Below are 17,236 nucleotides of genomic sequence, written 5' to 3'. Positions count from 1 at the left end.
CCCGGGACCGTTTGGGCCCGGGACCGGCTCCTAAGTGGGTCGGTTCAACCGGTCCCAAACTGTCTCAACCGGTTACCAACGACTAATTTTAAAAATAAAATAAAAATTCTCAATTAAATTTCTGACCGTTGCCCATTTAAAATGTAGCTGTTATTGCTGCCAAAATAGTCGTTGGCTATTTATAAAATAGTCATTTAACCCCCTAAACTTTTTATAATTACACTTTTTATTTATTTTCAACTATAAATACCCCCTAATTCTTTCATTTTTCTTCACCAAATCATCAATCTCTCTCTAATTTTCTTCTAAAATAGGTTACTTCGTTGTTGCAACTTGTGTAAGAAATTGTAAAGTTGGTGAATTGAAGTATTCAAGTCTTCAACGATAATTAATTTCAACAAGTTGTTCGTCAATTCGGTAAACTCGTTCTAACTCTTTAATTTTAATATTATAGTTTTGTTTGTTTTATTTAATTACTTTGTATAATTATAAATAAGATGGCCTATTCCTTAAAAAAAATGTTTAGTAAAAATAAGGGAAAACCCAAGAGTGGTGAATCTAGTGGCAAACTATTCCTCCTCTAATTCCCCGACCTCCCCTACCCAAACCCCATACCCGCCCTCCACCTGCTCCTATTCTTAATAGTGATAATACTTTATTACAATTTACGTAGAGTCAATATGTGCATAATGTTGGAGGTGGTGAAAACTTAGATCATGAATATATGAATTCTCTTTATGGTAATCCAACTATTGATGAAGAAGATGAGCAGGAAATAGATTTAGATGAAACACAATCGGATGATAATACACCCACTAGTCATGTTGTTGAAGTTAACCGAATTAATTCCAAATGATGCCCCGGTTGACCCCCTGTTACTACCCCTACTTTTTCTAGACAACCTTCTAAACGGGCCGAAACATCTCTTGTTAGGCCATTTTTTTATTCAAATAAGAAAAAAAATAAAGCTAAGTGTAAAACTTGTGGCAAAGAGTTAGCTTTTAACTATGTTGATCGGGGGGGGGGGGGGAGAAGTTTGAGGAGACACATAATGATACACCCTAAAAATAAAGCTAAATATTTTCAAATGAAAGCTGCGGCTGGGGGGTCAAGTCCAACTAGTCAGCCTGACCCTAGTACCGGGTCAAATCAATTTCAACCGGAAATTAACACTGTTACCGATGATATTTTATATTATGACCCAAGAAAAGATAGGGAAGAATTGGCAAAAATGATTACTGTTATGTGCTTACCCTACAATTTTTTGTCTAATCCCCACTTTGTGCATTATATTAGAAGATTTTTTAATCCTACTTATAAAGGAAGGCCTCTCACAATCGTAAAGAGCAATATTTATAAATATAAATATGAATATGAACAATATTTGCGTTATTTCTTTACTCATATTAATTATCGTGTTGCTATTATTACTGATATTGATAGAAATGATAATGATTGCGATTATCTTACTGTTACAAGTCATTAGATTGATGAAGAGTGGATAATGCAAAAGCGCATTATTGCTTATAGAATAATTAATTCACTTCACACAGGGCAGTTTATTTCTAGCACGGTTACAGATATTTGTAGATATTTTTGCATTAGTGATAAAATAATGCCAATTTCAATGAATAATACTACTAGTAACACTAATGATGTAGCATCTCTTACCACTACACTAAATCCTGCATTTAGTAATATTTTTCATATTAGATGTATTTGTCATATTTACCATTTAATTATGGGTGATAGTTGTAAGCACGTGATTTTTTCTTTACGAGCAATCGCTCCAAAAGAAAATAAAAATAGTGACAAATGATTTCGCTGTACAATTTTTCGATCTTTCCGTGACATGTGTTGTTAGTCGTTTGTGAGTCTGTCCATTTTTGCATCTAGTCCTTATCAAACAAAAATACAAAAAAAATATATGTGGCGTTAAGAGAAAATTCAAAAAAAAAATATAAATATACGTGCATCGTCCGTTTTAGGTTGTGATTTAACTTACTTGGTATGATAATTATGTTGAAATGCCATATTGTTATTTGTTTTAATTTCATTTGTTTTATTAATTATTTTTATTTTTATTTTTATTTTAAATTGGAAAACAAAAGAAGTTGAAATCAGTTGGGCCCAAAAAATAAGACAAAAACAGGCCCAAACCAACGATCTGACCCGGTCCAAACCCAGCCTGCCCAGGCACGGACTCAAACGACGTCGTATCGGCGTCCCCATTTGAAGCCGTTGATCTGATTCAAAGGAACGGTCCAGATCAGGTTGTCCAACTCACCTCAACGACGCCGTTTCAGGCAAGTTGAATCTGAGCCGTCCAACCTCATTGATCCAACGGTCCCTGGTTCCCTCATGACCCGACCTATTTAGCCGGTTTAACCCAACCCCTCACCTAAACCAAAACGACCCCGTTCCCATACCAAACGACCCCGTCCTGTTACCCACCAATAGATCTAAGCCGTTCAGATCACTTGATCTAACGGCTCCAGTCTCTCTTCCCCTTCCATATATAAACTTGACCCTTTACCCCGCACCCCCTATCCGAACCCTCCCCTTTCAGTCATCTCCTTCCCCGAACCCTGAAACCCCCAAACCCTAACGCCGCCCTGGTTTCCTTTCCACCAAAACCCGGCGGCACGAACGCCGGTGACCACCCCCTTCACACCCCTAAAGCATCCAACCACCCTGAACACGAATCCACTAACCACGAACCTCGAATCACTTTCGTTCGTCTCGAATCTTCATTTGGAGATTTGAGTTGAACCCGGATCTATGCCAAATCATCCCATCTTCATACCAGACACTCCCCTGACCTTCCTCGTGACCAAACCAAACTTGGTTTGGTCCGAATCTACCCACAACTCCCAAAAATCCAGATCTGGAAATCCAGGCTTTAGAACACATGCACTTGGGGAATCCGGCCGGTTTGGACATAGGTTTGAGGTCTAATAGACCTTAATCAAGGTGTTCTCATGTGAGAACACCCTGATTAAAGTTTGTTCGGCCTCAAAAGTTCGAAGTCGAGTTTGATTTGAGTCCGTTTGATTTCAAACTTTTTCAGTAAGTTTCCTTTTCTCTTTGTTTGGTTCTAATTAAGTTGTCAGCATATTTCTTTGTGTTTGTTTGTTATTTTGTTATTTTTCATTCGGATTTCTTCCATCTCTGTTAAAGGCCTTTTATTTGGCCAATTGTCTTCTGTTTGTGTTCTGAATATACCCTGTGATATACGTGTTCATCAATTAGATTAATCGTCAAGCGAGTTTAATTCATATAAGTTCCCAGTGTTTGAACAAATTTATCTGAGGTCATTCGGGACTCTATACGTGTTGTTTATATGAACGATTGATTGTTATATGTTACGATTAATATAGTCGAGTCGATATATGTCGTCAATTAGTTTCAATCGTTAATGGTAACAACTTGATTCGTATTGCTTATTTCTGCTGTGATCGTATTTGAGTCTCATTAGGAACTGAATTGTATTGCCTGTTGATTTTGTTCAAATTAAATTAAAAGAACATCTAGGGGAAAGGTTATAATGGCAGATTCAGATTTTGGTTTTTAAACACAATGCCATTTGGTTTGGACTGTGGGCAGCATGTGTATGGTTCGCTTTAAGGAATTAAAATAATCGGACAGCATGTGTTGTCAGATTATATTCCTACTGCCCATACTTTGTTTAAACAAACAAGTGATCAGTACACTTTAACAACCAAAAAGAGAGAGGGGCTGTCAGGGATTTCATGGGGGCTTGGTTATTTAAAACAAGTGAGTGGAAAAGCAACATGGGGGGGGGGGGGCAATTTTGAGTTGTAAAACAGACTGTAAAGTGTTAAGGTTAGGCTATAAAAGAGGAGACCATCCGTTAGAAAAGGGGGTTGATTTTCGAGTCTTGAGAGAGTCTATGAGTAAGAAAACTGGAAAAGGAAAAAATAGGAATAAATTTCAGAACATTGTGAAGGAGTATTGCCTAGAAGAAACTGTGTAAGAATCCAGTTTGATCAGGTTGTCTTCGTGGCTTTGCCTTTTCTGTCATTTGCCAAGTTTTCTTGTGGTCATTGGATTTCTGTTGCTGCTACATTCAACATTCTGGGCTGTTATTTCCTACTCTGTGTTACTGGAATTGTCCATTTGTTGTTCGACTCTTTGCTGAGCTTCATCATTATTGGCTGGTTGTCTGTTGCTGTGTTGTTGCTGTGAATCTGCTGATTGCTGTTGTTTGCTGTGTGCTACTCAGCTGACCCTTTTCCTTCTTCTTCTGTTCCTCTACATCAGGTACACAACCAAGGCACTATAAAATGTAATTAGAACATTGAGCATGAATGCAAAAGAAAGGAAAAAGACTTGAAGTTGATTTTCATATATATACTGTTATATTAGATATCATGTATTGTATGATAATTTTCATTCTTGTATTGACAATCGAAGCAGCCTATATGCCTAATGTATATTAATATAAGTTAGCTAAATGGTAGCTTACATATGTATGCTGATAGGTGATAATATGTTCAATGAGATATGTTGCATTTCAGATTCTAGTTTACTTTGCAGTATATGTTGATATGTATACCAAGTATGAACACTGTACATCCTGAATTAAGTTCTTCCTTTTTCGGATTGATGGTCTCATATAACTAGTAAACCACCTGTTAAGACAAAGAATACCAAACTTGCAATATCAACCCCGTAAAGGTCGAGTTCAGACCAAAACAGGCCTAGCCGGCCTGCTTCGAGCAAGCAGTGGCCCAGGTTTGGCCCATCACGCATGGGTCGAATTTGGGCCCATGACTACTTATTCGACTGACTGTGCGCGCAGCCTTGTTCCTGATTTTAGCATTTCCGAATTCTGTCATAAAATAATTTGCAAGCATTAATTAATTAGGATTATCTACTGCATTCGATTGATAGAGACAAACACGACAAGAAACGTAGTTGCTATAGGATATCCTTTGAAAATAAGAATGAGATGAGCCTCGCCGAATAAAAACACAGATTGCGGGGCCCTCAGTAAATACTTGTTTTAAATTACTTAGAATTCAGGAGGGCCGCTTAGTGAATTCCGTGGCCTTTCCAAAAATAATAACGCGATAGTCTTTTTAGGCGCGTGTTTAATAATTTATTTTCTTAAGACTTAGGGTGTGCATTTCATGCGACCCAAATCCAAATCCCAAAACGTCAAGTAAGTTATGTTCCGGATTGTGGGTGCATTTCATGTGACGCAATCCAAAGACATGTTTTAAGCGACGTTCACATTCCTAATAATGATAATTAATAAAGTGGTTTAAAGATAAAATTTGCACATGGTTCATAATTGTATTTAAAAATCAGAAAAATAAGCCGAATATAACAGCTGAGCGACCGTGCTAGAACCACGGAATTCGGGAATGCCTAACACCTTCTCCCGGGTTAACAGAATTCCTTATCCGGATTTCTGGTACGCAGATTGTAATATAGAGTCATTATTTTTTCCTCGATTCGGGATTAAAATTGGTGACTTGGGACACCCTAAATCTCCCAAGTGGCGACTCTGAAATAATTAAACCAATCCCGTTTCGATTGTCCTTTAATTGGAAAAAACTCCCCCTGCGTCCTCCCGGGCGCGGAAAAAGGAGGTGTGACAGCTCTGGCGACTCTGCTGGGGACTTGGACCCAGAACCACTGGTTCAGGGTTAAGAATTTGAGCTTAAAATAATTGTTATTATTTGGCTTTATCTATTATCTGATTTTTACATGTTTGAGCCTAATGTGTTAAATGCTGCTTTTACCGCTTTGATATTATTTGAACTGTATATAAACTGTGCCGAAACCCCTATACTTTCTGAGTCTTCTAAATCATGAAGAAGGGCATACTTCGTATGACTTCTTTTCTGTATAGTGTCAAATCCCAATTTAGAACGAGGTTCGGATAAGTTGCTAAGCCGGTGAAGCTTCTGTATTCCCGGTACGCTGCCCCCCCTCGGCTCGAGCTGTCCGCTCGGGTAAGCCAGGTCTAGAACAAACACCCAGGTTCTGAACTTAGTATAACAAAGCCACATGCCGGATCCCTAGTAGGAGCGTTTATTTGCATCACGTGCATTTGACTTAGGGGACTCAACACAGGGGTTGGGTCCGTCTAGGAATAGCAACCTGAAATAGAAAAGGGCCATCCTGATGCATCCTACTCACTGCTTGTGCATTTATTTGCTTCAAACATGCATGATGACCGGTTTTGAATGTTGGGAAAATTTTACAAAAATTATATATATATAACACCCTAATAAATGTCGGGTCCAACTCTTTTTCCATTTTTACCAAAAAAGATATACCATAAAGCATATATGTATATATGTATACACATGTATATAAATAATTTTTTTTTTTGTTTTTGTCCAAAGATTTTGGTTAGAGGCAAAATAAAGGTTTTTGTTTTCACCTAAAAGGTCACCCTAATAAGTGTGCAGGATGAACACAGAGCAAAATGAACCATTCTCAGCCCTCAGCGAGGTCCCTCTACAACTCCACATGTGGTGGAATGACTTGGAAGCCGATAGCAAAGGGGTAATAGGAAGAATATTGGGAGGTTTTGTAAATTTGTTGGGTGTTGAGCCGAGGACAGATATTCTTGAAGCTCTAATACCATTTTGGGACCCCACCTGCAATGTATTCCGTTTTGCTGATTTCGAACTTTCACCGACACTTGAGGAAGTTGCCGGGTATGCGGGACTGAATGAGAAGTTAAGAGGACAATATTTGCTTTCGCCAAGGCCAGTGTCCCCGCATGCGTTTCTAGATCTACTAAGCATTAGTCGGAAGGTACAACATGACGATTTGTCGAGAGGGTGTTGTGATCTCCATTTCTTGTATCAGCGGTACGGGACCCCGCAGAGTTTCGAGGAACCGAACCTTGGGCTAACTCACGGCGGGAACAGAAACAAATGGGAAGCAAGACGTACTTTGGCTTTTATCACAGCATTCTTGGGAGTCATGGTCTGCCCAAGGAAGGACAAAAAGATAGAGATAGGTCTGGTAGGGATGGCCGACGTGGCAATCAAAAGAACCAATAGTACCGTGGTTCCTTTAATTTTGTCCGAAATCTACCGGGCTCTGACTATATGCCGAGAAGGAGGCAAGTTCTTCCAAGGTTGCAACCTGTTACTTCAGCTATGGATGCAGGAACACCTCCATCACCGAGTAGGATACATGAACCACGGGTTGACCGAGAGGAACTGTATCAGCGGATTCAAGGAGCGCATGACAGGCGCCAGATTTCCTGAAGGTGTCGAAGAATGGTTTACACGGTTAAGGTCAACAACATCTGACCAAATTGAATGGGCATTTGGTTGGTTGACTGATACTGAGGTTATCTACATGTCGGTTGAAGAATGTCATGTTCTCTTAATGGGGCTTCGCAGCATCCAGCCATATGCCCCTCATCGGGTATTACGACAACTGGGCAGGTTTCAAGTAGTCCCTAATGATGAAAATCTGAGCAAGCATGCCTTGGAATTAAGCCCGGGAGTCATATTCCCCGAGGGGAAGATTAGAAAACTGTGGCATGAATGTAGATTCTTGGAGCCCAAAACCATGGTACGAGAGCTAGCTAAAGGTGAGGTAGACCCAAAGTACGATGCTTGATTCGAAAGAAGGTTTCAGACTCGGCAAAGACCTGCTAAAAGGGCCCACGTCCAACACTTCACCAATGATTCACAAGAGCAATGGGGATGGTTAAAAAGGGAGAAAGGTTACCGGGTCGAAATCGGGAAGCTAAAGCAACAAGTTGAAAGGCTTGTATTTGAGAACAATGTGCAAGTCGCCTCGGAGCAGGCTGAAAGAAACAAGTTAGCCCAAGAAAACCAAACCTTGAAGGCCCGCCTTCGCCAAGCCAGTAAGAGTAACGTTGACCGACAGAAGCGTCGCTCTGATGAAAGATTGATAGCAAGTTTGAGAAATCAGGTCATCCAAGGCCAAGAAGAATTAGAACAATCAAGAGCTTGCATAACAAGGATGAAGGTCAGAGGGGCAAAGTACGCAATGGCCCGGAAGCAGCATTTGCAACAGGTCATAAGGGATTATGAAATGAGCGTCAGAATATTAAGGGAAACGAGCTCCACTCTACATGATCGGATCGTCAAACAAGCACGAGACGCCCAGGCCGACAGAAGACAGTGCTATGATGCAATGGCCTGCATGGAAAGACAAATGGGGTTGTTTCAGGATCGAATTGCTGACGATGCTCAGGCACTGGGATTAAAAAACCAACAAATCAGGCAGTTGCTCAGTGAAAGAGATGACATCCGAGCAAGGATTGATGAAATAGGGCATTACATCTACATGAAATGCTTGGCATGTGAGCAAACACCTCGGAAGACCCTCCTTGTTTCCATCATGGGCTGCGTCCGCCGGATTATGAGCGAGTTGAAGAACCTGCAAAGAGACCTTACACCTAGAGCCGCGGAAAGGCCGAATGATGCCTCACGGGCCCTTAAATTGGAGAATTAGTTTTGGTCGAGTCCTGTTTATTTGGCTTTGGTTGTTTTTCCATATGTTGTTTTCTTTTCATCAAACCAAGTTTAAAACCGTGGAGTCTGTACTTCTGCTATTTTTATTTAAGTACTGTGTAATAGCAAATTTTGATAATGAAATTAAGTGACTCCAGAAGAATTACTGTGTGTCTTTGCTTTAAGGCAGAACTACGCCTGGTCTGATTCACGCGGGGACGTGATACGTAGGCAATCCCCATAAGATTCGACCGCTTTCAATAAATAAAAAAAAGAGAAAATGTAAATAGAATAAAACGCAGGGTTTCGCAAAATACTTTAAAGAGACGAATGAACAAACCGGGATGACGCATGTGGATTGAAGCAAAGCATGTAGAAACGGTTAACTGCTTAGGTGCATTGCATCCTCTATGTGTTATGATCAAATCTGTTAAGCTCTAAACACTAACAAAGTTTGTTGTTGTCTGACATCAGACAGTTAGTTGTTAAAGAATTCTAGCAACACATTCATACCAAACCAGATCCAAAGGACCGGTAGCAACAAGCATGACTACTTCAGAGAATAGTAATGAGGAAGAAAGGCCGATGAGCCAGTTGCTAAAAGAGGCAATGGAAAAGATTGAAAGGATGGGACTAGAGATGCATGCAATGCAGCTAGCCCTGGCCAAAACGCAAAAGAGCCCTGAGACAGTGGGACACGTGCCGGAGTACCCTCACTCTGGCCCTTCCACAAGCCGCCCAAATCCCCTCTATCATCAAGAAAGAAGCCCTCATGATTCCCAAGCTCCACCACCCCATCAACCTCTCCCAACACCCAATATTCCCATTTTTGTGGGACCTGCATCAGCCCCTTTGCAGCGAACGACCAGTGAGCCATTGTTTCAGGCTCACGATACACAATACTATCCCCCTGAGCCTACATTCCACGCATCGGAACCACAGGCTTACAATCCCCATTTGGAAATACCGGCAGAGGTTGAGAAGCCGGTTAAGGCCCCTGAACAGGATGAAGTGTTAAGAAAGTTCAAAAGCCTGGAGCAGTCCTTCAGGAACTTGCACGGGTTGGGCAATCAAGTCAGCGTGGCATACAAAGATCTGTGCCCTTTCCCAGATGTCCAACTCCCGGCTGGGTTCAAGATGCCCAAGTTTGATTTATATGAAGGGCACGGTGATCCCATGGCACATTTGCGGGGATTCTGTAGCAAAATGAGAGGGGCAGGAGGCAAGGATGAGCTTTTGATAGCTTATTTCGGCCAAAGTCTGAGCGGATCTGCACTGGAATGGTATACCAGGCAGGATTTCAGCAGGTGGTACACGTGGGATGACCTGGCGCAGGCTTTTGCAGGTCATTTCCAGTACAATCTGGAGATAGTTCCTGACCGTCTCACGTTACTGAGAACTGGGAAGAAACCCGGGGAAAGTTTTCGCGAGTTCGGGTTCCGCTGGAGAGAACAAGCAGCTAGGGTCGATCCTCCCATGAGAGAGGGAGATATGGTAGACTACTTTTTGCAGACATTGGATCCAACCTACTTTGGTCACTTGGTGACAACGGTTGGAAAATCTTTCAACGAGGTGGTCAAAATAGGGGTCATGATAGAAGAAGGTTTGAGGTCGGACAAGATCTTAAACTATTCGGCACTTAAGGCCACAACCCAGGCTATTCAAAGCGGCACGGGAGGTGCGTTAAGAAGAAAGAAAGAAGAGATTGCCACGATCGAGGCAGGCAGTTGGTCCAGGGCTGGCAGGCCGCACTACAACCAACCCAGGCCTCACAGGTCAAACTACCCATACAACCCACCACAAAATTTCTATCCACCTCGAGAACCACATTGTTCCGTACACCAAGCCCAGGTATACACTCAGCCTCCGGTTCGCCCACAATGGCGTGCACCGGCTCCCCAGAACATATATGCACCACCACAAAACACTTGCCCTCCACCAAGGCATATAGAAATCCTTCAGGGGCAGGTTTCCGGGGAAATCCAGATGCCAGAAATGACAGGTTGCGGAAGCAAAGAACCTTCACCGAACTGGGAGAAACCTACACCGCTGTGTTCCACAAGCTGCGGCAATTAGGTTTGGTTAGTCCTGTCCATACTCGGGAACCAAATCCCCCGCCTCAGAATTTGGATCGTTCAATCAGTTGTGAATACTGTTCAGGGATGCTCGGGCACGACACCGAGAAGTGCTGGAAGTTAAGGCATGCCATACAGGATCTTACTGACACCAATAAGATCGAGGTCCAGACACCGGAGGCTCCTAACATCAACCAAAACCCACTGCCAGCGCACCACGAAACTCACATGATTGAGTTGGTGTGTGAGGGAGGAGAATTAAGAAAACCCTCACAAACAGTGATGATGATCCAGGCTGCCCCAAAAGAAGTCTTAACCAGTGGAGGAACAAATGTACAGTCACAGGAAGAAGGCGTCAAGCCGGTAGTAATATGGGGGAAGAGCCCGTCCGTCGTAGCAAGCAAACCCGAGCCAAGCAAGTTGGTAATACCAGGGATCCTGCCCACACCGGCAGTCATGTTGAAAGGGGTATGTAGAGAACGGGTGACCATAAAGCCGGTGGTCCAACTGCCTATGCTTGACAGCAGGGCTGTGCCCTGGAAATATGAAAAAGCAGTGGTGACGTACCAAGGAAAACAGGTGGAAGAAGTCAGTTGTGAAGCGCAAGGGCTGACTCGATCAGGTCGATGTTTTGCTCCGGTGGAGTTAAGAAAAACCAACCCAGTGGCAACCAAGAAGCCAGTGTCAGAGGAAGAGGCTGAAGACTTCCTGAGGAAGATGAAAGTGCAAGACTATTCTGTGGTTAAGCAGCTGAGAAAAACACCTGCCCAGATCTCACTATTGTCATTACTCCTCCATTCCGAGGAACATCGCCGGGCCCTGTTAAAGATATTGAACGAGGCCCATGTACCCAGTGAGATTTCTGTAAACCACCTGGAAACCATTGCCAGCAAGATTTTCGAGGTGAACAGGGTAACATTCTCAGATGATGACCTGCCGGTGGAAGGTACGGAGCATAACAAAGCTCTATACCTAGCTGTCAAATGTGAAGACTCGGTAGTAACTCGAGTATTGGTGGATAACGGCTCAAGCGCCAATATTTGTCCATTATCCACCCTGGACCAGTTAAAGATTGACCGTGGAAGAATCCGGGAGAATAGCATCTGTGTCCGAGGGTTTGACGGAAACGGAACAGCCACTGTGGGGGATGTTGTACTTGAACTAACCATTGGCCCGGTCCTATTTACCATGGAATTCCAGGTATTGGACGCCACGGTATCTTACAACTTGCTGTTAGGACGACCCTGGATTCACGCAGCTAAAGCGGTGCCTTCCACCCTACATCAGACAGTGAAGTTCGAGTGGGAAAGACAAGAGGTCGTATTGCACGGCGAGGATACAACATGCACCATGGGCGGAACCATTGTGCCTTTCATAGAGACCACTGATGACAAGGGTCCCTGGGTCTACCAGATTCTCGATACAGGGTCGGCCAACAAAATTTCTGAAGGAGAAATCATCCCGCACCCTAGGGTAGCTGCCGCAACAGTCATGATGATATCAGAAATGCTGGGTAATGGGTTTGTGTCGGGAAAAGGCCTGGGAGTTGAACTTCAAGGGATAGTCCAACCTGTCTCCCTTCCTAAGAATCTGGAAACTTTCGGGTTGGGATTCAAACCAACCGCAGCAGACAGGAAGCAAGCACGAAAAATGAAAAAGAGGGTCCGGTCTCTGCCTAAACCAATGCCATGCCTCTCAAGGTCTTTTGTTAAAGCTAGTGCCAAGGGGTCAGCGATCCCAAAGATTCGAGGACCTTTGATCGGCATAAGTGAAGACCTGAATCAGAGTTTTGAGAGACTATTCGCGGATGTCAGTATGGTGGAAGCTGGAGAGGGTTCCAGCAGAGCAGAGATAAAATTTGTGGGGCCTGAGGCCAAGACCAACAATTGGACGGTTACTCCTCTTCCTGTCCGAGGGGAGTCTTGGTAGTAGGCTTTGATTAATGTTTTGTTTGTTTATTTGATTGATCGGATTATTCAAGGGTGTAATCCAAATTTTACTTTCGTTTTGTAAAAGTGTGAACCCTTTTTATCCTGCAAATTTAATAAAGTTCTTTTCTTTTGTCCCATTTTAATTTCTTGTTTTGTTCTTTTTCTTTCTGAACAGTTCTCTTTTTACTGGTCCTAATGACATGGCATGCACATCGGATCTTCGACCTAGTCTAATAAATCAATTTGAATCTGACTCAATGCTGCAAGAGGTCGTTTGTGATAATGAATCCGAATGTGACGAAGGGGAAGCCTTCGAAGAAATAAACCGAGAACTGTGCCAATTTGAAGAGAAACCCAAGCCTAACCTAAATGACACTGAGGTTGTGAACCTAGGAGACGCTGATGACATCCAAGAGACCAAAATTAGCATCCACATTGAGCCGAATGTCAAAACAGAATTGATCGAAACTCTCAGGGAATTCAAAGATGTTTTTGCATGGTCATATGATGATATGCCTGGATTGAGCACCAATTTAGTGGTTCACAAACTACCCACTGACCCGGCATACCCTCCGGTCAAGCAAAAACTAAGGAAATTTAAAACAGAAATGAGTGTAAAAATCAAAGAAGAAGTGATCAAGCAGTTGCAATCGAAGGTCATTCGGGTCACTCGATATCCCGAGTGGCTGGCCAATGTGGTACCAGTCCCAAAGAAGGATGGAAAAATCAGGGTGTGCGTCGACTACCGCAACCTCAACAAAGCAAGTCCCAAGGACAATTTCCCGTTACCCAACATTCATATCCTGATCGATAATTGCGCTGGGCGCGAGATCGGATCCTTTGTGGATTGCTATGCGGGTTATCATCAGATCCTAATGGACGAAGAGGATGCTGAGAAGACAGCGTTTATTACGCCATGGGGAACCTACTGCTATCGGGTAATGCCGTTCGGGTTAAAGAACGCCGGGGCAACGTACATGCGAGCAATGACTGCTGTGTTTCATGACATGATACACAAAGAAATAGAGGTGTACGTCGATGATGTGATCATCAAATCTTGGCGTCAGGAGGACCATGTGGCAGACCTAAGGAGATTTTTCCAAAGACTCCGGAGGTATGATATCAAGCTTAACCCGGCCAAATGCGCATTCGGGGTTCCATCAAGAAAGTTGCTAGGATTCATCGTCAGTCGACGGGGGATTGAGTTAGACCTATCCAAAATTGAATCCATCTGAGACTTGCCACCGCCAAGGAACAAAACAGAGGTAATGAGTTTGCTGGGTAGACTCAATTACATCAGCAGGTTCATCGCTCAACTCACAGCAACTTGTGAGCCCATATTTCGGCTACTGAGAAAGGATGCTGCAGTAGGTTGGACGACAGAGTGTCAGGAGGCTTTCGACCAAATCAAAGGGTATCTGTCTAATCCACCCATATTGGTCCCGCCTAAGCCCGGGAAGCCCCTAATCCTTTACCTGACGGTCTTGGAAAATTCATTTGGTTGTGTACTGGGGCAACATGATGACACAGGAAGGAAGGAGCAGGCCATCTACTATCTTAGCAAGAAATTCACAATACATGAGGTCAAGTACACTCAACTCGAGAAAACGTGCTGCGCCCTAACTTGGGTAGCTCAGAAGTTGAAACACTACCTGTCTTCATATACTACTTATCTCATATCCCGCTTGGACCCATTAAAGTATATCTTTCAGAAACCTATGCCCACGGGGAGGTTGGCAAAATGGCAAATTCTGCTCACAGAGTTTGATATCATCTATGTGACGAGGACGGCCATGAAAGCCCAGGCGCTGGCAGACCATTTGGCAGAGAATCCCGTTGATGAAAAATACGAGCCCTTAAGAACGTATTTTCCTGACGAAGAGGTGATGCATACGAATGAGTTGGAATTACCCGAGGAACCGGGTTGGAAGCTTTTCTTCGATGGAGCTGCAAACGCAAAAAGGGTTGGAATAGGAGCAGTACTCATTTCTGAAACAGGACGGCATTATCCTGTTACGGCTCAACTACGCTTCTATTGCACCAACAATATGGCCGAATATGAGGCTTGCATTCTGGGTCTGCGCTTGGCTGCTGACATGGATGTCCAAGACGTCTTGGTCTTGGGAGACTCGGACCTCTTGATACATCAAATTCAGGGAGAATGGGAAACACGAGATCTAAAACTCGTACCATACCGACAATGCTTGCATGATCTGAGCAAGCAATTTCGATCGGTGAAGTTCAAGCACATCCCTAGAGTTCACAATGAGGTTGCGGATGCCTTAGCCACCTTAGCATCAATGTTGCACCACCCTGACAAAATGTATGTTGACCCTTTACACATCCAGGTCCGTGATCAGCACGCCTACTGCAATGTCATAGAAGAAGAAGCAGATGGCGAACCCTGGTTTCATGATATCAAGGAATACCTCAGAATGGGGATATATCCAGAACATGCCTCTGGAGACCAAAAAAGAGCTCTTCGGCGTTTGTCGAATGGTTTCTTCCTCAGTGGAGGAGTATTGTACAAAAGAACCCCGGATTTGGGATTGTTGAGATGCATAGATGCCAGTCAAGCAATGACGGTTATGGCAGAGGTACATGCTGGAGTTTGCGGACCGCACATGAGCGGATATGTATTGGCAAGAAAGATCCTTCGAACAGGGTGTTATTGGCTCACCATGGAACGCGATTGTATCACTTTTGTGAGGAAATGCCATCAGTGCCAGATACATGGAGATTTGATTCATTCTCCGCCAACAGAGTTACATACGATGTCAGCACCTTGGCCGTTTGTGGCATGGGGCATGGATGTCATTGGGCCCATCGAGCCAGCAGCGTCCAACGGTCACAGGTTCATTCTAGTGACCATTGATTACTTCACCAAATGGGTTGAGGCTAAAACCTTCAAATCAGTAACCAAGAAGGCGGTGGTGGACTTTGTTCACTCCCATATCATCTGCAGATTTGGGATCCCAAAAGTGATCATTACGGATAACGGTGCGAATCTTAATAGCAACCTGATGAGAGAGGTGTGCCAACAATTCAAGATTACACACCGCAATTCCACCCCATATCGTCCCAAGGCGAATGGAGCAGTCGAAGCAGCCAATAAGAATATCAAAAAGATACTGCGAAAAATGGTGGAAGGGTCCAGACAATGGCACGAGAAATTACCCTTTGCTTTGTTGGGGTACCGCACTACCGTCCGGACTTCCATAGGCACAACTCCTTATTTGTTGGTGTATGGAACTGAGGCCGTGATACCAGCGGAGGTCGAAATTCCGTCCCTCCGAATTGTCGCTGAAGCCGGGATTGATGATGATGAATGGGTAAAAGCTCGATTGGAACAGTTGAGCCTGATAGATGAGAAAAGATTGGCAGCAGTATGCCATGGTCAGCTGTACCAGAAGAGAATGGCAAGAGCGTATAATAAGAAGGTGCGCCCCAGGAAGTTTGAAGTAGGGCAGTTGGTATTAAAGAAGATCCTCCCACATCAGGTCGAGGCAAAAGGCAAATTCGCCCCAAATTGGCAAGGGCCTTATATCATGACCAGAGTATTGTCCAACGGTGCTTTGTGTTTGACAGATGTCGAAGGTAGATGTGTCGACATGGCTATCAATTCAGATGCAGTCAAGAGATATTATGCGTAATTTCTTTAAATTATGGCAATTTTTGGTTTATTTGTTTGTATTTGGCATTTGTTGAATAATGAGATGACGGAGGCAATTCTTTCTTCTATCCAAACACTTTTAACCCTTGCTTCCCCCTTTGAGCCCTAAGAAATTCTTTCATGCCCCTCTTTTGGAATCACTAATGGAAAAGAAAAGAAAAGAAAAGAAAAAGAAAAGAAAAAAAAAGAAGAAGATGAAATCATAAAGAAATACAAAACCGTGGGAACTACGTTTGACCTGATTCCTCAAAGAGGATACGTAGGCGCCTCACGGCTCGGTCATAGTATGCATCATAGCAAATATAGGATGCATAATGTACATAGTGTGCATAATAGGCACAATGTGCGCAACGCACATAGCTCAACATAAGCATAAAAGATAAATTCCCCAAGCAAGAAAACTGGGGCAGAGGTTATGTTTTAAGTTCCAACAAAGGTTTGATTCCAAAAGTTGTAGCACATCACACTTCAAATTTGTTTTCATTTTTATAGCCTTTCTCCAAACCCACACCAAAACCAACATCAACATCCAAAAGACCTCCCGATCAATGTTCGAGAGATGCCAAGTCCGGCAAATAAGACCGAGAATAATGCACTGATCCCCAGCAAAGAAGAGGATCGCGAGACTGAGAATGAATTGATAGTCAAAAAAAAAAATCTCCAGAAGAGAGGGTCGTATCTACAACGCCCCGATTCCTCGAAAGAAATAAAATGAGAGAGTCTTATCGGTGAAAACCTTCACAGGCACCGAGAGGCGATGTAAGATGAGGGATATGAAATGAGAGAGTCTTAGTGGTGAAAACCTTCACAGGCACCATAAGGCGCCAGGAGATGAGAGAAAAGAGAGAGTCTCATTAGTGAAAACCCCTCGAAGGGCACTATGAGGCGACAAGATAGAGCAGCAAAAGCTACCACATTCGCAAAAGATGAACATCCATTTATCATCCCCAGCAAGTCAAACCATCGGGCAAATCAATTGACACAAATAGACTGGGTCGGAATCCATGGTGCACGCCATGATCACAGGGACCAGTTGTGTCCTCCAGATAAGTTCTTTTGATTGTCTCCTCC

Source organism: Nicotiana tabacum, chromosome 7, assembly GCF_000715075.1.
Source record: "Nicotiana tabacum cultivar K326 chromosome 7, ASM71507v2, whole genome shotgun sequence".
NCBI lineage: Eukaryota > Viridiplantae > Streptophyta > Magnoliopsida > Solanales > Solanaceae > Nicotiana > Nicotiana tabacum.
The sequence above is the reverse complement of the archived record's forward strand: the minus strand, read 5'-3'. Positions refer to the sequence as shown.